Genomic DNA, 24,723 nt, shown 5'->3' on the forward strand with positions numbered 1-24,723 from the left:
CAAGAACTTTCTTGAAGTGAGCAGATAGAGCTGATAGCAACTATTGGAGAAGGAAACAAGACTGAAAGATTAGGTCCAAGACACAGTTAGAGGCATAATTTTGTATTGGTCTGAAGACCCCTGCAAGTGGTATAAAAATCAGGCTATTCTTCTGCAGTTGATAGTCAAATGTGGGATCAGTGGGAAAATGATGGGAGCATTGTAAGGGGAAGCCCTGAGAGAAGGTGCAACCATGCAAAGAATTGCTTGAAAACATCCAAGAAATAAATGAACTAAAAAAAACACTAGTAGGTTTATCCAGAGGGCTAATTTTCACAGAGAATTACTTTTTAAAACTTTTGCTCCTTTTAGCCAAAGTGTGTCTCTGCCTCTCTTTAGTTCAGGAAGAAGAGTGGGGGGGTGAAGGAAGGAATCTAGCAGAGAAAAAGAAAGAGTAAAACCAAAGCTGAAAAGTCAAACTAAATTCCAAAATGCAGGTTGAAAGGTTAATGAATGCAAATAGCTCAACTGGGGTGCTGCATAATGAAAACTAGCAATCATGTTGAACAAGGGAATAATCAAGAAAGGATGAAAGAGAAACATACTGGGTCACGGTAAAGACACAATTAAACTCACTTGATGTAAGTCCAATGCTTTTTCATGGAGATATATCCAGTGCAAATGTGGTTCAAATTTGGAAAATATAATTTGCGACCTTTTTCTTTTTCTAGTGAAAACATTTCTGCTGCTCTCATTTTTGTATAAACAGCTGTTTGTACAAATATTGCTAGTTTTATATAGCCAGTTTTAATCCATTAGCTTCCCTCCAAGTACTCCCAAAGCTAAAGGTGAAAACAGCAATGTTCTACAAAGTACCATTCCTAATTACCGCAGCTCAAGGGCTAAGGGTGTGACTGGACTCAGGACAAAACAGCACTGTTCACAGACTGATACATGAATAGATACCAGCAGAAGTGAGACCCTATAAAGCAGCCTTATAAATGGGTACCGGAAAAAACAGTGAAAAGTTTGCTGTATTTGAACAGTTTGGTCAGTAGTTCTGTGCACAACTGTTCTGCATCACAGAGTGAGAACTTCGCAGCAGGAAAAGGTTTGAATTTATGCTAAACATGGCAGCCAGGTATGTTGTACCTGAATGTAAGTATCTGGCAGTGGCTTTCTGTGAGGCACCTGGGCTGTGTTCAGTCTCTAACTGAAGTTTCATTTGGTCTAACCGATGAAACCATAAAGAGAATGGGCTGACAGAAGCATGTAAGGAAGTTGCAGCCTTCCCCATTAACATCACCTGGGGCACATGCTCTGCACTGCATTATGGAGAGGACACACTGCTATGGAGCTAAGTCCTCCTCCTTCCCAGATCCTGGTTAAAATGCTTTGGACACTTCCAGCCTGAGAAATTGCCTCTGTGCTTCCCTTGCTCATTGCAGTATGACATTCAAGGAATGTGAAAATAACTTGTTTTTTTCTTTAGCAATGATGCTAAAAGCACTTAAGTGTAGGTCAAGATAAGGTAAACAGTATGACTCCATCACTGAATGGTTCTGTTAAATAAGGATAATTTTCCCAGTAACAGTGATATGGCATGCCAAGTCTTTCTTTTCACTGCTTCTTTCATTCTGTTTTTTCACCAGTATAAAAAACCCAAACAAAAAAACAAAACCCAAGCCACAATTCTGATATAACTGAAGATTCCTCATTCTAAATATGATCGGGGTTTTTATTTGTTTGCCCTGTACACGCTTATAATTTCTTAACTGTGGATTATGTTCTGTCATGGGAGAAGCAGCTTTTAACAGTTTTTAAACTGAAGGAAGTTTCTCAGGTGAGTATTTTTAATCTGAAAAAACCTGGACCCCAGTAAAGTTGTTTGGCCTGAAGGAGATGAGATGGGATGTGTTTTGGTGCAAGAGACAATTGGAGACCTCATTAAAGACTCTGGGGGACAGAGACTGCCAGGGCTCACATATCTTGTACAAGGTCTGGGTTTTATCAGGCTACGTGCTGTGGACCTGCCATATTCAAGAAAATGAGACTTTGGTTTCTATTTGTTTCTTAATTAAAGTGTTTCTAGGAAAATCTGCCCCTTAAAAGAAGCCACCTGGTAAAGAAGGAAAGAGTATCTAACCAAAAAAGCTCAGTGTAAAATGACTTATTTCAGGCAATAGCAAATCCCAGAAAAAAATGCATTTTACTCTTTCAGAGCTCAATACGAGTGATTTTTAAAATCTGCCCTGTTGTGGCACATGTTCAACACCCAGGTCTGACTTTGGGTAGGTCTCAGTTCCATAGGATTTCCGATACCTGAGGATACCATATAGTAATACAAGTGAAAGAAAGAGAAGAAACATGTAACTTGTTTCCCTTTTTTTACTGAAAAAAGAAGGCAAGAGAAAGTATCTGATGACTCTGCATGAGTTAAAAAAAATTCTAGTAAAAGAAAAGACAAAGATCACCCTCAGAGCTCAGGGTGTGCTTTGTAGTGAGGGTTTTGCCCTGGGATTTTCTTTCTAAGAGAAAGGCAAATAAAACAAAGAAAAACAAGCTCCAGTCTGAGGCTGGTAAACAGATCCATAAATGTGCACATTGCTTCCAAAGCAAGGTGGTTGAGGCAAAAGATATTGGGATCATTGAAAACAGATTAGAGGCTGCCCTAGGGAAAGTGGAGTATGAGGGCTGGACAAACCTTGATGGGCTGAGGGACCTTTATTCATTCCCAGAGCGACTATATAGTTTCCACCGAATAAGCCATTAAGTTACACTGCTGAAATTATGTGGTTTCGAGGCCTGAAAGGGGCTATTAGTCTTTTCTCGGTAAAAGTAGTAACTAGATAGCTTCAGACACCTGCCTGAAACAAAGTGTTACTTAACACATTACACAGAGCACCTTCAAAGAGTTTACTTTTTAAAATGGGGAGAAGATGGTAGAATCACGGTCCACATAAGCAAAAAAAACAGCACAATGTGCAGTCTCCAAGAGTAAACAGCAAAACCAGCATTTTTTAATTTATTCTTTCTTGTATAACTCCCACACCAGTAAAACAACCCTGAAAATGAATCAGCAGTATTACCTCCCAGCATCAGCTATCTACTCCCTTAGCAAGAGAGTGCTGCAGGGGGAAGGCTCTTCTTTCTCCTGTATAGTTAAGTTCATCTGTTTTCCTTTCTTGTATACAGAACAAGCAAACAAACAAAAAACCCAAATAAACCCCAACCAACCAAAAAAACCAACCCCCAAAGCCCCAGTGAAGTCAGAATTTAATTCTCTAATAATAAATGAGGGTATCAGAGACTGTTAAGAGATGAGGCTGAGGGGTGTGTGTGGGGAAAAATTCCCTTAAGTGCTAAACTAACAATTCCGTAGAGCCTTTTTTATGTAAGTTCTGGAAAGAAGCTTTATTAAATGATTTACTCTTCTTTAACACAGCACTTACCTTAGCAGAATCTGGTCAGAAGCTGTCTGCAGGCTCCTAAAAACACAGCCTTGCGTGAACCCAGAATTGCAGGAAGAACAGATGAGTAGACCCAGAGTCTCGGTTCTGTCTTGGCGTTTTGAGATGGTTTGCTTTGTTCAGAATGGGCTTCCAGCAGCAGATGCAGTCAGTGTGGACACTGTACTGTGTCTAAGTGCATGAGCAGGACGCTGTCAGCTCTGGTTGCAGCACTGGTGGCAGCAATGTGAAGAACTGTGTGAGTAGAAACAGCAAGTGGGGAGCTCTGCTTGGCTGACAATTTGCCGTGGACATGATACTTTTTGTCCACATCCTGTGATATCTTCAGTATTGCCCTCAATTTAATTACTGCTGCAATTACCATCGTGGTTTGTTACTCTGGGCCTGCAATTCTTCTCACATTCTCTTTCCCTACAGCAAATCCCAGTTTATCCTCCTGATCTTCAAAGGTCTCCAGCTACTTCTGTCCTACCTGTCCTTCTTATCAGTTAGCAGCTAGGTAACTTTCTTTGCTATTTAGGTGGCTGTATTGTTGATTTAAATCCTCCTCACTGCCCCAAGTTCTTTTCTACCATCTTTCTTGTGTGAGATAAATATAATTTTAAAAGTTTTAAGTCTGTCAATCTGTCTGCACCTCAGCCTCACTGCAGAACCCACTTTGGTTTAAAGCAGCAGCTGCCACGAGAAACCAGCTGACCAACTGGTGCATTGCCACCAAACCTGTTGCCTGGAAATTAAGAGCACAGTCAATTCATGTTAATGCTTCCTATTAATCTTGTTACCCCAGAGCTTTCCACTACTGCTTGTTATTAATTTCCTTCTCTTGTTATAATTTCTCTGAAAACTGAGGCAAGTTGTTGGTGCCTGTAGCTAAAGTCCACTGTGCACTGGGATGAGACCTGGCCAACAGTCAGTCTGCATGGCATCAAGAAAGGGAAGGAAAGGGGTTTTTATGTTTAGGGCTGTTAGTGGAAAGTTGTGGACTCTGGCACTGAAAAACTGAACAGTTCTTAGCTGTCACATCCTAGCAGTCTACAGGTGAGGGGATGGTAGCCTTTATCCTACCAGGTCTCACAGAATTTTGAAGATGGATATACTAACGTGTAAGCATGTTTGTAGACTAGCCATGTGGAGGTGGTGTTTGTTGTTTGCCTCACAGCTTGATCCTCCACAGCCTCTCCGCTGTAGAGCTCGCCTGAAAACAAAAGGCAGCTTATTCAGTTTTCCCATATAAGAAGCTCTTTGAAAAGATGCAAAGAGGCTTTCACAGCTTTTAAAAAAGCAATTCCAGGACACTTAATATACCTTCCTCCTAAATTATCTCTGGGTTGCAGAAGGGCTAGAGTATTTGTACAGATTATGGTGTGTTGCATTTGCCTGGGAAACTATCATTTTGTAGGTTCATTGTGAACTGTACTTCAAAATATCAAAGACCTCACACTTGCCTCTCTTACTGTTCTTACAACATTAGCTTGCTATTTCTTAATCTTCCCCCTAGCTACCACCTACCTCCCTGCTTGCTGTTCTCCAAATGGTCTTTATTAATAGGGTCAGAGGATGAGCAGAGCCTGTGGAGGCAGGGGCTGAATGAGATCACTCCTGTGGCACCTTGGTGCTGTGTCAGTCCCAGGCTGAGGGGAAGGAAGAGCTCTGCAGATTGCCTGCAATAACCCACTCCTGCAGCCCTCATTCTTTTGTACCCAGTGCACATGGGCTGTGGACCTGCAGGGCACAGATCAAGCCCTGTTTGCCAGTCTGAGGCAGGGGAATTTGTGACAGTGAGTGTTCCTGAAGAGTAACCAGGAAGACAAATCACCCCCTTTCTCAGAGGCATGAATGGCCACAATAAGAGTTTCTCCTCACCACCACTGCCTGGCTGCCCACCCTGGCTATAAGATGGGTCTATCAGAAATGATCACATTGTGTACCAGGTGGAGGTACCTGACATGGTGCCCTTCTACAGTCCCCTTCCCTCCTCTACCTCTACTGCTAAGCTCACCTCAAGAAGTGAGGGAGTTTGATGGAGAGGAGGAACCAGGAGACATGAGATGAAGAAGAGCTGTGGAATCTGCTGGAGGCAATCTCAAGCACAAATACAGGCTGGGTGATGAGTGGATTGAGAGCAGCCCTGCAGAGAAGGACTTGGGGGTACAAGTGGATGGAAAATTTAATATGAGCCAGCAGTGTGCATTCACAGCCCAGAAAGCCAACTGTATCCTGGGCTGCATCAACAGAAGTGTGACCAGCAGGTCGAGGGAGGGGATTCTCCTCCTCCACTCTCATGAGACCCCTCCAGAGTACTGCATTCAGCTCTGGGGCCCCCGGCGTAAGAAAGACATGGGCCTGCTCTAGCGGGTCCAGAGGAGGCCATGAAGATGATCAGGGTCCTGGAGCACCTCCCCTGTGAGGACAGGCTGAGAGAGTTGGGGTTGTTCAGCCTGGAGAAGAGAAGGCTCTGGGAAGACCTTATAGCAGCCTTCCAGTACTTAAAGGGGTCTACAGGAGAGATGGGGAGGGACTCTGCATCAGGGAGTGTAGGGATAGCATGAGGGGTAACAGTTTTAAACTGAAAGAGGATAGATTTAGATTAGATAAATTCTTTACTGTGAGGATGGTGAGACACTGGAACAGGTTGCCCAGAAAAGGTGTGGATGTCCCCTCCCTGGAAGTGTTCAAGGCCAGGTTGGACAGGACTTTGAGCAACCTGGTCTAGTGGAAGGTGTCCCTGCCCATGGCAGGGGGGGTTGGAACCAGAAGATCTTTAATGTGCCTTCCAACCCAAACGATTCTGTGTTTCTACAACTCTATGAAATAGCAGGTCCCTGGGGCTAAGGAAAGCTGAGGGTTTGGGGAAACTGTTAGGTTTGTGCTTTTGTAAGGGTGAGGTCATGAGATGGCCTCACAAAGGCCACCAAGGGAAGAACTGGGGTAGGTAACGGGTGATCTTAAGAAGTTTTGTACTGTAGGGCTCTTTGATGGAGGAATAATTCCAAACACACAGATCCTTCTCATTTCCAACACCCTCCAGAGTGCCCAAGCAAGCTGAAGTGCAAGGTTCTGTCTATTGAGGTAGACGTCTCTGGGCAGCAGTCATATGGGAAGGGGAGAAGACACATTTCTGTCAGGCAATCAAACAGACCCAATGTAAAGATCTCCCCAGCTGTCTACAACAGCCTGAACCACTTGTAATCTGTTTCTTATTTCATGCTTTTTTGTAGATTTCCAATGTCATCTTTATATATTTCCATTTTCCATATCTAAAGCAGGAATAATTATTTCTTCTTTCCTTCCTTTCTCATGAAGGTCAGCTTGTTAAAGTCTAAGTTGCTGGGGTCTACAGTATTACAGTCATATAGATATTAGAAAGCAGGTAGACACAGATCAATCATATGTGTTTGGGTTATATGGATTTTACTTTGCCTTTCAGCTGTCAATGATGTCCCTGACTACAGGTGCATTAGGAACCCTTAGAAAATCTCACTGGTCTCTGAGATACCACGCTTTATCCCATTCCTTTGCCACCATCTCAGAGACTGAATGGTGGCTAAAGAAAGAAAGATACAAAGAGCTGGGTTCCATTGGAGACCCAAGTTTAGAGCCTCAGAGAAGCTTTAGAGACAGGATAGCATCTACTATTGCTAGAAAGGTTCATCCTTCCCACCCAACATTAACTACTAACCTCCCTCTATATAAATGTCAGCATCTGCCTCTGCAACAGCAACCCAGTCTACTTTTTCAGGCTCTAGAACAGGCACTAAGCAGCAACAAGCTTGCTGTCTTTCCTGTCAATGCTAATGTTTCAAGTATTTGTGCTGTTCTTCATGTGGGTTTAATATCACTCATTGTGGTAATATTGTTGATAATGAAATAAAAAGCTACATGACTCAGAAAACTCCTCTGCAAGGACCTCGAATAACTGTAAAAATATGCAATTTCTGCATGTGAAAGAGAGACAGTTTTCCTTTCTAACAAAAGGTGCAAACTGCAGCAACTTGTTAATGCAAGTAACTTGACCCATGAGAGCCATCTCGCTAATGTGAAGGGGACAGCTCATGGAATTACATTTGTTCATATTTTACTTGTTCTGTTCCAAACCATTCAGGAGTTCTTATTATTTAGTTCTTCAAAATTACACATTTGAAACTGAAGCTCTAGCACAGCTTTTAGCTATGCAAGTCCCAGTTCAATCTGTATTTGTTAAAATTTTACTGAGGACTTGCTAGAACTCCAGCTGGTAGAAGATTCAAAGACAACTCATAAGCCACTGCTCACCAAACCCATCAGCAAGGGTGTGCTCTGACCCTCCTTCCCTTCTTTGCCCCCACACCAACCTCTTACTATAAAACTTCAGTTTCGGTTCAATTTGTGGCATCTGATACATTTCACTCTGGATAGTCAGTAATTGCTGCCAAGAGGCAACTGTCATGTAATAATTTCAGCATCAGCAGAACTGGGCCATTAGACATTTCAGTGATTAATAATGTTGCTGGCTATCAAGGTCCAGATAGTTTTTAAATGAAGGGTGTCCACAACAGAATGATTGGAATCTGAAAATTGAAGAACATGTTCATTTTTTTGGAGATGTATTTGAAAATACAATTCAGCATGTGCTAAATTAATGATCACAGGCATGGATCAGATGGTTGGTGCAGGAAAAAGAATCCACGCGCCATGTGCCTGTTTCTGTGGTGATGTGTTGGTAATTAGTTTAAATATATCTGTTACATCTGTTGATTTTGGTTCTACTTTTGAGTAATAAGCCAATCTGCATCATTATTTAAAAAATAATTTAGCTCCACACTGCAGCAAAATTTATTATAATACTGTAAATAAACCAAAATGAAGATTTTCCAAGTCCCAGGACTGTAACTACTCATTTTAACACACACATGAAATATTATTTAAGCTGGCAACCTGCTGGGTTTCTTCATTATATCATAAGCAACCTTTAAGATTATGTAACAGCTGTAAATATAGCACTGAAGCAATTCATAGTTAAGAGAGGATTGACGGAAGCACTGTCTTTCTTAATTATTCAGCTATCAAACTTAGAGAGGCTTTGTTGATCCAGCAGTAGCAGACTTCTGCCCTCCAGCGTAATTCTCACTTGTGCTGAGCACCCGGTAAAACTGAAATATGGTTTGAAGAAAGGTGAATTTACCTCCTTTTCCATGATAAACAAAATTTGTTACTCTTTGTCATATCTGATTGCTTTTTTGGTCATAAACACTGAGCTAAGCATTGTGTCGGAGCCCGGTTGCCCATAGAGACCTTAGATCTGCAGCGTCGTCCCTATCTAGGGCAATGCTCAAGCACCTGGTATTGTGTAATCACATACACAGGTGCTTTCCTGAGCTGGAAATAGCTAAATATGTCCATAACGAAGTGATCTTCACCTTTTTGTCCAGATCAGCTTTGAAAATGATCCCTTCCATTCTATTTTAGCAGCAGAACTGTCCTTCCACAGTGCTAAAACACCTCACAGGCGCAGGCTAACTTCAGACTGGTTTTAGTTAAGTCTTTCAGGTCCTAATGTAGGATAGGATTTTCCACTCTCTTTCTCTGTGCATATTATTAGTGTTATAGCAAAAACTAAAAGCTTGGTAAAGAGTCCAACCAGGACCATACCAAGCCATGGTTCTGCAACCTGACTGTCAGGGATTTGCAGGTTGGGGTATGAAGTGTTGGATTTGATGTTTAAATCCCCAATGTATTGAAACCCACTATCTAAGAGGACAGTCTTCCCCTGCATGTCCTCCTGCTGAAGGTGAGGTCCTCAGGGGTGCAGATACTGGGCTCCTATGGAAGGAGTCAAAGAGGACAGTGCCCTCCCTTGGGGACTGGCTGGCATCAAAATCCACTCACCAGGTGTGTCTTCAATAGCTCAAATATTTTGTAAATTATGCCTCTCCTTTTCTTCTCAGATAGTCAAAATTGGTGTTCAAGACAAGGATCATTTAAGTAGAATGAGGCTGGAGCACAAGCTTAACACCTCAAATGGAACTGGAACATCCATTTTATGTCTGCCATTAGGTTACTGAGCCGTAGGGTGTATTTTAAAAGTATAGCAAAATTCTGGCTGATCTCAGTAGTTCAGGATTTGATCTGTAAAATCAAAATGGATTCAAAATGTTTCATTTTAGAAATTGAAGAACTGTATCAACTCGTATAATATTAAAGCCAATATTTTTCCAGGGAATGAAGAAGGGGAGAAATAAAAGAAACATATTCAGAACACAGGGCAGTAGTGAGAATCAGATATGTTTAATAATCTTTATGTTGTCATATCCCTGAGGACTGCTGCAGAATTGGTCTCATGTAACTAAGTGGAAATGCCATCTTTCCTGAAATAGATAGTCTTAAAAAATATTTGTTTTGAAAAATCTGTTTTCTGGGAGAGGGACAAGGAAGTGGAGCAGAAAAGGAGTTTCACCTTAAACCTTTGTCAACAGCTATACTTTAAGGACCAAGACTAAATATAAAAACAAATTTACAGAGTGTGTGAGCGTGGGTGAATAAATTATTTTTTTACCTTCACAATAATAAACCAGACTTTTCAGTAAGCATGCTCATAAGTTTTACTTCTAAAACTACTGAAAATTTTATATGAGCTTGATACTAGAGGGATTCATATATCTATTAACATTTCAGGAGCCAAAACTACTTATTTTCCCAATAGATATTTGATATTCTTGTCTTGGATGGCTTAAATGAAATATTTTCCTCCAGTGTTTAAGAATGTAGATTAGGGGAAGAACTGCTTTTTTGGTGGATAGAAAGGAGCTTTCATCTGACCTTTATAAATTTAGGACAAAACCAGCAAACAATTCAACTTACTGCAATCTCAACTGCATACTATTTACGTTGTCAGATTCACAGAAAAATAAATGACAATCTGGCTGATGGGTTTATCTTTCCTACTGTTTTGAATAATTTAAAAAGAACTCTCAGGATGCAGTTATGTTGTACGGATTTCATGTAATTTTCAAAATTTCATGGTGTGGAAGTACCTTATTTGATGGGGAGATGGATCACTAGCTCATTAGTTAGGAATGGGTCTAGAATACTTTGGCCCTTGGCAAAATTGCATTGTCACTTCTGCGTGTATCAAAGATGGATCTAACTGTGCTTTTCTCTCAGTTACGGCATCACTGCTTTCCACTGCTTCATGAAAGCAGAAACAATCTACCTAAAATATTCTCCTCTGTCAAAGTTTTAATTTTGTTTCTATGTAAATAATGAATGTGCGCAGGCACTAGTGCTACTGTCATTAACTGGGAATAAACCTGGAGCTTTCGGCTCTGAAAGTACAAATCCACACAAAATGAGCAAAAGCAGCAATTCTGTCACATACTATTAAGCAACAGACTGCTATAGTCAGAGTTACTCACCATAGGGAGGGCAAATCTGCATGCATTAAACACTGTTTATAATATTGAATATGGAGGTGCTAGCAGACAACGTAGACCCCTCATTTAATCCATTTTAAAGGGTAAGAATCAAGCATGGTATGAAGACAGGTTGCATGCAGCTTTGCTTGCAAGTACATCTACCTCACTTTTGATTTCTCTGTCTGTGCTACAGTCATTAACTACCATAGCAGTGTTATTCAAAACAAAACAGACTAGAAGTAGCAACTGCAAATGAAATAATTAATCTCTCTTTCGCTGAATGTTAAGAGGTTAATTGTTCTACATACACTTACCGAAAGCCTGTATCTTTTTTGTGTGTGAAGTAGTGAAAGCTTACTCAAATACTGCAAATGTGCCTGAAATGATCCAGCTAGAGACACTGTGTGCTGCAGTGGGGAAAGCAAAAAAATGCTTTTTTCTCAAGTCTCAAACTGATGAAATCTTGATTTCAGGGGAAGGCTGTCTTGAAATGCCTGAGAAATAACCCATTGCATTGATATTCTGTCAAAGCTTTCCACTGCTGAAGATACAGAGGCAAAACAAATAAATCCCTTCACTAGGAGCAATCCGATGTCAATACTGTGCACAATGTTTGCAAGGTCAACTCCGTGCTCTCTACAGGCAGGTCTGTTTATAACTGCTGTGTTCAAAACCAAAGCCTGCTGTCGATTCCCATGTGCTGACAGCAGTTACTATCACACCAAAACCAAAATAATAAATTGCACCAAGCAGTCTTCAAAGGGAGACCTGTATTCTTCAGGGTTAACTCCAGAGAAGAGGAAAGTGATGTCAGCACGGAGGCAAACATTAAAAGACACGCTGGAGAAGCTTTGAAGATCACTTGGGCTCTGGGAAGGGAAGAGTCCAGAAGTCATCCTGCTTTTTCTCTAGTTGTCATTCATGTTTTCTGTATCTTTCAATGTATTCTTCCATGTCTAAACTGGAAGAATCCCTTACCATAGCTTTTTAGGATCTCTCTACCCTGTTCTTCCCCTTTCAAGCTACGTGAAGGAGGCTAAATTGAAGTGATATGTTGCCCAAGGATGACTGGATCCCCTATCATGTTCTGCGTAACTGTATCTCACCCATAGAGACATGTTCACTCAGTGAATATACAGATTAAAACATGTGCATTGCTCTGTTTAGCTGACCAAACACTCACTCACTACCTTCCTCATCACCCTGGAGGAGGCTGAATTATGTTCTCACCCTTAGAGGTGACCATTCCAAGGGAAGGGGACAGTGCAACAGGATTTAGGGTCCCCAATGACTCAAGAAGGCAGTCAATGCTTCTACTAGGACACCAATAAGCAGGTTATAGGAATCAGTTGTAATCCCTGAACCCTCCTGAGCACATTTTCACATCAAGAAGAGAATAAATGATTCAGGCAGAGAGCAGATGTTTAGGCTGTGTCTGCTTAGTTTGAAAGAGAGAAAGATGTTTTCCTCCGTTGATGTCGATAAGGTTGAGTTGTTTCATTCTTTTATTTGAGAGAAAATAAAAGCTGTTTTGAAGTGCTATCCCTTACTTGCAGTGGCACCCACTGGTCTGCTGAGGAGCAGCCATGACCAGCCAACTGCAACACATTAACAGGGGCGGGCAAAACGGGCAAAACTACCAACCTTTGCTGTACGGAAAAACTCGGTGTACACCTTGCCAGTCTTCTTGTCTCATTAAATTAAACTAAATTAAATCAAATCACCTCTGAGGTCTAGATGGTAGAAATATTCACAACAGAGATCTGTCTATGCTTTAAATTCTGCATGAAGTGCGGATATGAGGACTGTGCCTTTGCAGCTCAGTTTCATTGATGTGTGAGCTAGTATTCCTGTCAGGTTTTCTTTTAAGGATACTTGAACGACTCTATTTTTAGACTTTACAGTGATCTTACTTCATCAGATATTGCATGCATAATGCATCATCAGCAACAAAAAATTTAATCATAGCATAAATCAGCCAAAAGATGCTACAAAAAATCAAAGTCCAAATTGCTTTGCTTGGGGACTTGAGTAAATGGATTCTGCTTTCTTATTCTTAAATTCAGAGAGGCTGAATGGGTGATGCTCCCCAGATATGTAGCTGATTGGGGAATGTATGTTGTAAGGCCCCTCAGATTGAGTCCCAACCATGAAACATCATATTTCAGTCTGAAAGCAGCCTTTACCTTTAAAGTTTTTGCTTAAGAGAAATTGAGACCAGAATTTGGGTCTCTCATCTAAATGACTCAGATAAAGTACACCTCCTGACTGATGGCAGAAAACCACTTGCTGATCATTCACAAATTCAAAAGCAAGGAAGAAAAACCTGTAAAGCAATTTCAGTGCAGTCCCCCATGACCCAGAAAGTAAACCCTTCACAGGCACAGGAATCTCAAATGCTTCCAGTTTCATTTCCAACAGCAAAGAGTAATTACCTGGGGCTGTGTCCTGTTATTAATGTGTTAAGGAAATAGAATTAAAATCAGACATCTTATAGAACAGCAAAGAGCACTGAAAGGGAATTAACAGACCTGTTTTTTTCAGCTGGGAAGGCTTTTTACTCGTTGTTTTCATTAAGGACAATCCATTTAATCTAGCTTCACAGTTTTAAAAAGTGGGTCCAATAGGTTATTTGTGGGGACATATGTGGGGGGGAGGGCTTATTCCTTTCCTTGCAGGTTACATGGATATGACAGTACCAGCTATTGCAGCTAGATGAGGCTTGACTGTGCAAGCAGTGTCTGCTCCTTGTTTCACCCTCTCTGGACAGCAGAGGCAGGAGCAGCTCACGACATGCTCTGTACGGGGACATCCCTGAATCATAGAATGGTTTGGGTTGGAAGGGACTTTTAAAGGTCATCTAGTCCAGGCCCTCTGCAGTGAGCAGGGACATCTTCAAGTAGGTCAGGTTGCTCAGAGCCCCGTCCAACCTGACCCTGTACTTGAAAGGAAGCACTCAAGTGTTAGGGTAGCTCTTGCTGCCTAAATAACCACTCTAGGTTGGATGGATAAGTCAGATCTAGACAGCAGGTCAGCAGCTGGACCTCCCCATCTTAATGGGACAAATGTCAAATAAAGGTATCATTTCATCTGAGGGCCATAACTATGACAGCAGCAATATTTTTTCCTGACCTCACTGACTTTTCTTCACACAGTGTTTTATCTTTTACAGTGAGAAGCTTTCTCCTTCACAACCTCTGCAATCTGGAGGAGTCTTTTGTATTTCTCTGGTTCATGAATCCATCACATTTTATCTTCAAGTTATCTCTTTCCTTTGATTAGGCCTTTTATTTCTCTTTCCCTTGGGTTTGTTTCCATAGTATATAAGTGAGCTGCTGAATAGCCATTATTAGTCCCTAGAGTCACATAAGGATCTCCAGAGCATGATAAAGCCCTCCTTGGGTGTGTTTTGGTTAGATTAGAGCCAAAGAACTAAATGGAACTGGGAGATGCAATACCTCCTATTAGTTTAAGAAGAATTGGAGAGGGAATGTTTATCCTTTCATGGGGCAAAGTAGCGCGGGATAGAGAGTGGGGGAGCAAGACAGAAGGAGGAGGAGGAAGGAAGCAGCCAGGCAGCTAGCGAGAAGGGGAAAGTGGACTACTTTGATCAGCCACCATGATGTGAAATTCATTCTGTCCTGACAGCGTGGTATTTACTGAAGGTATTACATCACTGCTTGGTGATGATGTCACAACATACAGCTTTTCAAAGCAGCAGAGGTAAAAAATTCAAGCAACTAACTTCTTAGTCAGCCAAGCACACCTGCCAGAAACAAGCCCCTCTGCAAGCAGAGCAGTAATAGTGCTAGCAGTGCTTCAGACAGAGCAGCTATTAACGTGAGAGGAGATTATATGCACCTGCGAAAAGCATCAGTGTATTATTTCCATAGCTAGAGGCATGATTTAGTTCCTTAGTGATCCCAGCCCCACCAGGGCATGAACCTGTAGCAAGGGAAGGCTGTGTGCAGCCTGCTTGAGCCCTGTACCAGCAGGCTGGGTATGGAGGCAGAGGGGAGAGCAGCATTCCCAGAGGGCAGTTCAGAGCATCTGGAGGTCCCATCCTCAGCACCGACTGCTTGATTCATCCTTGATGAATTCCCCATCTGATATTGCAGCTTATTAGCAAAATAAACAGATCAGAAAAACATGTCAATTTGGAAAACCAAGCACATCTCTTTCTTCCGAATAAAACGATCTGCATGATAGGGATTTGAACGGTTTTGGATTTGTCAGCTCTGTTTGGCTGTAGTAAATACTCCTAATATTCTCATTTAGCAGGATTTCAGTTTGACATTTTTATACTTTGCACTATATAAAATACTCCCCTGTGTGTGTGGTCAGGACACTAACCTAGATCTACATCCAAGGATATAATGAGTATTTAAAAGCCTGAACAGGAGAGAATGAGAGGCCTTTCGAGGAGGGTAGAAGGGCATATTATTGAGTGGGATACAGCTGGATTGAAGTTCCTGCAGGTGCTGGGTAAAAATGAACCTCATCTTTCTCTCCACTCCCTATAGCTAGTGCTTACACCACTACACCTTTGTGATGTCTTTGCCCAGGCCCTTCCCCTCAGTATAGGCCATATATTGCAAGATAATACCATCAAAGATCTGTGCAGTCAGCCAGTGTGTTACTATATGCTACAGTTATGTTAAATTCACCATGAGGGCTTGAAAACAGTTTCTTACATTTGTATACACAAAGTCCCATGGTGAACCTTTGCACTTACAAGTGCAGTATTTACATACTGAGAGGCAATGACAGGATGTATCCCCATGATCATCCCCCTCTGTACATACCCAAAGTGATTCCCAGCACTTGAAAGCTACTTGTAATACTGTAAAAAAAATGAAGTTCAGGACACATTGTCAATTAAAAAAAATAGAATTGTGTTATAAAAGTCATAATTGTGAATGCCTTACAGATGATGATCTGTCTGTATGACATTTCATTTGCTGCCTTAGGGAGTTCTCAGAAACAATGTATTTTAATGAGTCGCTATAATGACTTAAAATCAAGTCAGAAAAAGATACTCTCTGTAAAACACTACTTTTAATTTGGAACGTGAGATATTATTCAGGAATATATCTGTTGCTCATGTAATGATTTTTTATAAACCTGATGCAAAACCTTTCCTTGGTAACTGCTGTGTTAATGGAAAATGTAAACCCTGGCCCAAGAAAATCATTGTTATTCTTATATTTTGAATTACAAATGGAAAGAATTTTCACTCAGATTCTTTATCACATGTTTAGAATCTTTCCTTCAAAACGAACAAAATTAAAATTACTAAATGTTAAGAACAACTGTCCTGAAAACTGACAGTGCCCATGGGCTGGTGCTACTTGGCTTAAGCACCTTTCCTTCCTTTCATCATTGGTTATACTGTCTCAATATGAAGCTCAGGACAGAATGAATATCATGAATTTAATGAGGTTATTATAAAATTATTTTTTCGAGTTATATGATTTTTACAAGGTGAGCATATGTACTGCTGAGCTTTCAAAAGACTGTAAGAGGAAAAGCCAAGCTGGCAGGAAAAGACATGCAAAAGAGCAACATAATGAACCATAAGAAGGATTGAGAAGAAGGAAATGAAATTATATAACCACCTACCTTACTGGGAGATATCCTAGTAATCTCCCAGGGGACATGTTTTTTACAACAGGGACCTTCTTCAGGCTGAGGTAGGAGAGAGGGGTAATCAGTAAGCAGGAAGAGGCTTTCCCAAAGAAAAAGTCAGATAAAACATTCATGTAGTTCTCACATTCTGAGGCACCCTTTTGGATGTAACTGTGTCTCTCCAAATCTTCTGTAGCAACCCTAATGAAAGAAGCTTCTTAGCTTAAGGAAATAAAAGTTAAATGTATAGAATGGCATGATACAAAAAATCCATTATGACTACCCTACTGTTTGTTTACCCTTTCACCTGTAATTTTGCTGGCCAACACTGGAGGTGCCCAGAACTAGGCATCTAGCCAGTCTGCAAGGAAACAAAGCACAGAATTTCACAAAATGGCTGTAGTTTTCTCTTTCTGTACTGGACCAGGCATCACTATTCGGTGAAATTAAAATCAACTTGGAAAAAATACTGTTTTTTTCAATTTTCATTACAAACATTTTGCACAGATCAAATAAGACAACACACATGTTACAGAAGGAAGCAAGGAAAGCACTTGAATTAATTGTATACAAAGCGACCAGGAAGGGGAACAGGAGTCAGGACTCCTTTTTAACCTCTCAGGAAACCACTTTGCACTCCAAAGCAGTTACCAGCGTTTCCGAATTTATTTCAATTAACATATTTTAATGACAAACTTGATAGGTTTGGTCTTTATTTCCAGATAAACCATGTTAAATTTAAGCTAGTAGAGCAAAAGACTGTGGATTCAAAAGAAAAAATCGAGACATCCAGGGAAAATTAAACATTATGTGAAGCATCACTCTGATTCTCTTTACGACATAATTAAACTCAGGATGTTTTTTGAATCTATGCATTAGTAGTCACAAAAAAGAGACCATTAAAAAAGTATTGAAGGTGTTACAGAAGCAAACAATAAAAGGACAAAAAAAACAAGTCCTGAGATTTATGAATTGGAATTTCTCACAGCCATCAAATCTCTGAATGAGTTATGATAACTTCATTTTTCACCCACATGAAAATAAATAAAGGATATGTTGAACTATTATACATAACCAGTTATAAAGGAATGTATTGTGGAAATGTAATGTATGGTAATTGTTTAAGTATTGCTATAAATAAAAAAAAAAAAAAAGAAGGAATTAGGAAAGACACAGAGCTCCCCAAACACTTTGGTCAGGGAAGGGTGGTTCTGTCACTTTGTCTGATCTCACTGGACACAGCTGGACCTGGTGAATATTTATTTGTTCATGACAAATATCCAAATATGCAGCACCCAGTGCTGATGTTTCAGAAGATGGCACTGTGGAGCTGAATCAGATCTTCCCTGGGGGCCGAAAAAGAGCAATCTGCAACTCTGACAAGATTTACAAATTTTCTGAACCATAAAACATGGTTCATCATGACTGCCATGAAGAAGGTCAGGAAGGTATGGAAAATGTTAGAAAAGGCATTGAAACTCAAGCTTCAGTGACTTCTCATCATTAAAAGACAGGCAATCGCTGATCTATTAGCTGAGTGTAGAAGTGCAAGTCCCAACATCCCACCCATATTCCAGTTTGGACAATTAAATTCTGCATAGCTAAAACCCCTCTCCTGGTTAAGTGGCCATCATCTGTATGCCACTCTTTTCTTGGCCTCCTTTAGTACACTTGCTTTCCAGGTTTCCTGTTCTGTTTGCATCTCTTTGTTTTGAATTTCTTTCCCCATGCATGTGTTAGCTTGAGTCTTTTCCATGCTGTTTCATTTTGTTATTTTCAGCTCAGCTTTGAATGAGTTAGATTATGCTCATGCTGTAGAGCATTGCCAATCTTGTCATACCATCTGTTTCAAAAATTAGAAAAGAAGTTGAATCCCTTAATGGGTTGAAATAACTACTTTGCTCTGGGATTTTTCTTCATGGATTATGTTTTTTTGTTCACTTGTTGATAGTTCCATCCTTTATGGCCCAGTAATTTAAATACCACTACGTTCTCTGCCATTATGCCTCCCTTAAAGCTTCATTTTGCCTAAGACTGCTGACACTCTATACAATTCAATTTATTTTGCACTTCCAAACACAAAAGTCTTTACAGGTTTTCTAAAAACTGAACGAAGAACAGCACGTTTTATGAGATGACATCTAGGTGGCTCTTCTACTAATACTTAAGGCCATAGAGATTTCTATGTTATTGCCTAAAACAATAAAGGGAAATAATTTTAGTATTCCTCTTTAAAAATACTTTTTTTTTAAAAAAAATATTTTTACTTAAACTGAACTCTATTTAGGTTTCTTTTGTGCATCCAATTGCTCCTGCCTTCAGTAAATTAGATCCAGAGGATTTCTGAATAGTCAGTGAGCATGTGCTCATGTACCCCCGTGACAAACAGAATCACAGAATCATCTAGATTAGAAAGGACCTTGAAGATCATCTAGTCCAACCATTAACCTAACACTGACAGATCCCAACTACACCATATCCCTAAGTGCTATGTCGACCCTACCCTTAAACACCTCCAGGGATGTGGACTCCACCACCTCCCTGGGCAGCCCATTCCAACGCCTGACAACTTGTTCTGTAAAGAAATACTTCCTAATGTCTAGTCTAAACAAATGGAAAGCAAGCTGAAAAAGGTCCAAGAGAAAAATGAGGGGCACAGGAGCCTAATTAAAATGTGGCTACTGGAGTGAGTAAGAATTGTTTCTCCTCTGTGCACATGTGAGCGTGAACTTGTTATACATCAGTTACACTCCATCTTCCTGCTCATCTCAGCAAACAGTCAGTAAAGGCACGTAGGTCTGCAACAACTAGACATGATCAGGAATTTTTTTTTGCTAAGGCAATGATCATGTATAATACAATTTAAAACTGTAATTTCTACTAATACAGTCCTATGTATGTATGATAGTGGGTTTTTTTAAAAAAAATCATTCATTCATTTCAATGTTTTCTAATGCTAATTTGGACCTGGTTTCTCCAGAGGATGGTATTTTCCTCACCTGAGGGAAAACAAGGGACAGAGCAGAGCTGACAGAATCCTTCATGGCATGGGCCTTTCAGCGAAAGGGCCACCAGGAAATTTTCAAGCCCGTATATAAACAGAAAAAAACACTATTTTCTTTCTCTGAGACCGAGGAAGAGTACAGCAGTGTCAGGGGATTCAAGAGGAACTGAAGACTTCAACAGTTGTAGGAAGTTTATGTACAAGCTGTTGACAGATTTCTCTGTTTCAAGCCCAGCTGCAAGCTGCTATTGATGGGGAGCATCAGAGGTCTTGTAGTCCTCACTCTCCACTAACTAGGTTTATCTTCAGCACTTTAAGCTTTCTTCCTTTAATTGACTTTTGTCTTCTGCTGGACTTGTTGGAGCTGTTCTGGGAAAATGTAAGATGGCTGTAATGTAAGTGTAGAAACATGTACTAGAACAGAAAGGGAGAACAGCTAGAAGCAGTAGGGGTCTGTCCTGATTTCGGCTGGGATAGAGTTAATTTTCTTCATAGCAGCTGGTATAGCGCTGTGTTTTGGATTTAGGATGAGAATAATGTTGATAACACACGGATGTTTTAGTTGTTGCTAAGCAGTGGTCAAGGACTCTTTAGATTCTCATACTGCCCTGCCAGCAAGTAGGCTGCCAACAAGAATCTGGGAGAAGACACAGCCAGGACAGCTGTCCCCAGCTGGCCAGAGGGATATTCCATACCACACAATGTCATGCTCAGTATATAAACTTGGGGGAAAGCTGGAAAATTTACCTTTGTAAATCACTGTTCTTGTATTTGTTTCAGAGGATAAGGTGGAAAAAACAGGATTAGAAAACAATCATGTCTATTAGGAAGTATTAGACTACTGCTTCAATTCAAGAAACAGTTTTTCAGATTGGATCATTTTTCATAAATGCTCATTCTCAAATTCAACTGATCTCATCTCCTAAGCCCTGAAGTCCTCTCTTCTTTCATAGGCAAACTTCTTGTTTCTGTGGGAGTTTTGATTGCATAAGGACTCACACGTTCACAAGATTCAAGTTACTTTTAATTTTTTATATTCCTCTTTGAGATTAATTATTTATGTGAACTTTTTAGAAACTTTTGAGTTTGGTGTTACTAATTTAGTGCATCTTTTCTTCTCTGGATCCTTTTGATAATGCATTATTATACAGCTCAACTGAACGAATAACGAAGCTACATTTTTTCATTCTAATTAGCAGTCACATTTTTTAATAGCCTACAAAATATAAATGTCAAAGTGATTTATTTTTCTGAGACAATGACAGGAAGTTTGGTACATATACTCCAAACCACTGTTTAGTTTTAAAGCATAAATCAGTCTGTGGTACTTTATTATGTTATCTGCACAAGACTGTAATGTGATGGATAACACACAAAGAATTTTGCAATCCTGACGTATCATACGTTTTGGTAGCAGAATAAAATTATGATTATACCACAGATCTTATGCTAACTAAAAGCATGCATTTATGTTTTCCCCACAGCATGCTTGTACTGACAGAAAATATTATTTTATTCTGTTCCTTAAATGAAAGTCAGCATAGAATTCAGTACTCTAAAAAATCGTTTGACGCTAGGACTTGCTCAGAAAAATAATATTATGAGGGTCTAGTCAGCCAGCAGGTTGATTAGTTTAAGCACCAGGTCCTTAAAGTTCTGAGCTCATGTTTCTTCGTGAAAGAAATGAGCCATACATGAACCAATTTTCTTCTGAATCTGCACATTTTGGATTATTTATAGACATGTCCCATCACTGGTTTTTTTTGTTTATTATTATTTTGTCCAACATGGTTAACTAATTTGAAAATGTGTGAGAGAAGTAAATTACCTGAAAATACCTATTCATGCCAGTTAGTCTGTGATGATACCTGTTAACCTTTGCTGTTAGAAGAGAACTGGTTCTTGACAAAATTATACAAAAATAGGCAATAGTTACAAGAGATTCTCACATAGTGTCTGTAAACTTCTGAATTTTTCTAGGCTTTTTCGGTTATTTATTTTTGTAGGTGCCTGAATTACCATGGATCCATGTTGACTTTTTTTTTTTTGGTGCTAACATACCCTAAAGGTTCTCTAACGAAGGCTCCTATTTATTGAGAGGAGTTTTTACTCCATTAATGTCTGTTGAGAAAAAGTTCCACCCAAAACAAGGATTAATTTTTATACCAAAATAGTGAAATTCAAGAAGAAAAAAAACATATGAAGTGGGTTAACATCATCAGGATGACCGAATTATATAAAAAATACAATTTCATACAAGGCTGCCACCAAAACTACTTTTTTTGGTGGTAGCAGATAAATTTAAGAGCTTCCTATTCCTGCTACATCTACCTCTTTGTTAAAGCACCTAAATGTGGATTCCTACCTCTCCATAGAGGAACTGACTCAGTTGTGCAATCCTATTTCATTTAAGGTGCTGCACTCATTTTGGCTGAAATAAAAGTTACAGCTCGTATGGTGCTATGCTTTGGATTTGTGAACAAAACAGTGTTGATAACACAGGGTTGTTTGTTATTGCTGAACATTGCTTACACAGCATCAAGACCCTTTCTGCTTCTCGCACTACTGGGGATGTGCAAGAAGTTGGAAGGGGACACAGCCAGGACAGCTGGCCCCAACTGACCAAAGAGACATCCCATACCATATGACAATTCCCACACAGCAAGAAAAGCTGTGGGGAAGAAGAAGGAAATGGGGGACATTTGGAGTGATGGCATTTGTCTTCCCAAGTAACCATTACCATGATGGAGCCCTGCTTTCCTGGAGATGGCTGAACACCTTCCTGCTTGATGGGAAGTGGTGAATGAACTCCTTGTCTTGCATGTGTGGCTTTTGATTTACCTATTAAACTGTCTTTACCTCAACTCATGTGTCTTCTCACTTTTACCCTTCCAATTCTCCCCCCCATCCCACTGCAGGGGAGAGAGTGAGTGGCTTTGTGGGGTTTATTTGCTGGCCAGGGTTAGAGCACAACAGATGTCCTGGCATATCTGGAGTACTCCTGAGATGTCAACATGTGGAGGTCTCCAGCAGGCAGCTTGCCCAGAGTGGACAGGTCTAACATGAGGATTGCAAATGGCAACACTTAACAGGACTTGTGTGGGCAGATTGATCCTGCAGCCTGCAGGGATGGCAGAATAAGTGTACTTTTACAGATTCATAATAGCAAAATACTGTGTTACTTGTCCCAAATTCTCATTACATTTATCAAGGGGGCAGGGAGAAAGGAGGAGAGCAACACTGCAACAATTACATTGCAGAAAGCAGTCCCATCAAGAGGTGGTGCTCTATGTTAATTTTAGAATTAAGTTTTATCTAACGCTCAGTGTTGGTTAGGAAAGAGGGATGGGAAACAAGTGGTATCCACCTGCAACATGGTTGTTTGAATCAAACCATTGACTTCTTTAGAAAAGATATACTTTTTGCCCTGCTGCTGCCAACAGAATTTACACCCACTCTCACAGAGAGATTTGTGCAGTGGACATCAGCTGATTTTCACTTGTACTTCACATCAGTTGTGGTTATAAATTCAAGGTGACCTCTCAATCCTTCTTTTCACTTGAAGTGTTATACAGCTTTAATGGCAGATGTTTTTACTGTCAGTTGATGCAAAAATTGAACCTCTGATACTGAAATATTTCATAAGCATCTTGGCTCAGTTAATCATTATAAGTAGTTGTTCTACTACAATACTTATAAAGTTGGTTTCTAGGGATTTAAATCACTATATTACACATGAAAACTGGAAGTTATCCTTAAAAACATGGATATGTCATTTGGACAAGAAAACACAAACCCTTGTTTGAACCAATGTCTTGAGTGTGATACTAAGCAGTAGATTTGCTTCTGTCTTACTCTGCTGAAGACAGGCTCCTAGGACTGGCAAAAGCGTTAAGTAGTCTTGAGAGATCAAGAAGAACTAGGAGCTACAGGCTGGTCAGCCTCACTGTAATCCCTGGGAAAGCGATGGAGCAAATAATCCTCAAAATAATCCTCAAAACCATCTCTACACATATGAAGGACAAGAAGGTGACTGGGAAGAGTCAGCATGGATTCATGAAACGGATAGCTTTCTAGGACAAAATGACTAGCTTGGTGGCCAAGGTGAAAGCAATGGCTACTGTTTATCAGCTTCAGCAATGCTTCTGACATCATCTTTTCATTGACAAACCAAAGAAATATTGACTAGATAAAGAACAGTCACATGGAATGAAAACTGGCTGAACTGCTGTGCTCAAAGACTTGTCATCAGCAGCATGAAGCTAGCTGGAGGTAAGTCACCAGGGGTGTAACCCAAAGGTCAACACTGTTTAAGACCTCCACTGATGATGTGGATGATGGGACAGACAGCACCCTCAGCAAGTATGCAGATGATACAAAACTGGAGGAGCGGCTGATACATGAGATATGTGGCTGCTATTCAGTCTTTGACAGGCTCCAGAAGTGGGCTGACAGGAATCTCATGAAGAAAGGACAATGGAAAGTCCTGTGCTTGGGAAGGAATAACCCCACGCACCAGTACTGGGAGCCAACCAGCTGGAGAGGTGCTTGACAGGAAAAGCTCTGGGAGATCCTGGTGAACACAAAGTTGACCATTACCCAAAAATGAGCCCTCATGGCAAATAAAACCAAGAGCCTCCTCAGCTGCTTTATGAAGAAGGTTGCTGAGGTTGATCAAGGGAGTTAATCCTCCCCCTCTACTCATCCTCCATGAGACACATCTGAAGACCTGGGTCCACCTCTCATCTCTCCAGTCAAGAAAGACACTGAAGTGAGTCCTGCAAAGGGTCACGAAGATGATTAAGGGACTGGAGCATGTCATAATGAGGAGAGGCTGAGAGGGCTGGGACTGTTCATCCTGGAGCAGAAAAGGCTCAGGGGCATGTTATCAATGTGTATAAATACTTGACGGACAGAGGAAGGGTAGAGCCAGACTCCTCTCAGTGCTGTCCAGTGACAATATGAGAAGCACTTGACACAGATTGAAACTAGAGGAAGTTTTCTATTTGAACATAAGAAAACTTTTTCACTGTGAGTGTGGTCAAGCTGTGGAATAGGTTTCCAAGAGAGATTGTGGAGCTTCCATCCTTGGAAATATTCAAAATCTGAATGGACACAGTCCTAAGCAATGTGCTCTGGTTGACCCTGTTTTGAGTAGGAAGGTTGCATTAGATGATCTCAAAAGGTCTCTTCCAACCCCAACGATTCTGTGATTTTGTGATTACTTTCTATCAGTGCATATATAAACCTG

General features: G+C 40.5%; 1 long non-coding RNA gene across 5 annotated transcripts in view; it reads right to left on the minus strand.

The window, feature by feature from the left end:
• The window catches only part of LOC141951568 (uncharacterized), a 105,202-nt gene that overhangs the window by 73,742 nt on the left and 6,737 nt on the right, over positions 1 to 24,723 (minus strand). For 2 of the 5 annotated variants that reach the window (XR_012631388.1, XR_012631389.1), the window contains exons 5-6: positions 16,463 to 16,528; positions 3,432 to 3,661 (exon numbers count right to left, since the gene is read on the minus strand). This is a non-coding gene — a long non-coding RNA (uncharacterized LOC141951568). Of the gene's footprint in view, positions 1 to 3,431; positions 3,684 to 4,550; positions 4,645 to 14,701; positions 14,959 to 16,462; positions 16,529 to 24,723 lie in introns of all 5 variants that reach the window. The other 3 variants (XR_012631390.1, XR_012631392.1, XR_012631391.1) reach the window with 3 other exon arrangements.

The sequence above is a fragment of the Strix uralensis genome, chromosome 1 (assembly GCF_047716275.1).
Source record: "Strix uralensis isolate ZFMK-TIS-50842 chromosome 1, bStrUra1, whole genome shotgun sequence".
Classification (NCBI taxonomy): Eukaryota; Metazoa; Chordata; class Aves; order Strigiformes; family Strigidae; genus Strix; species Strix uralensis.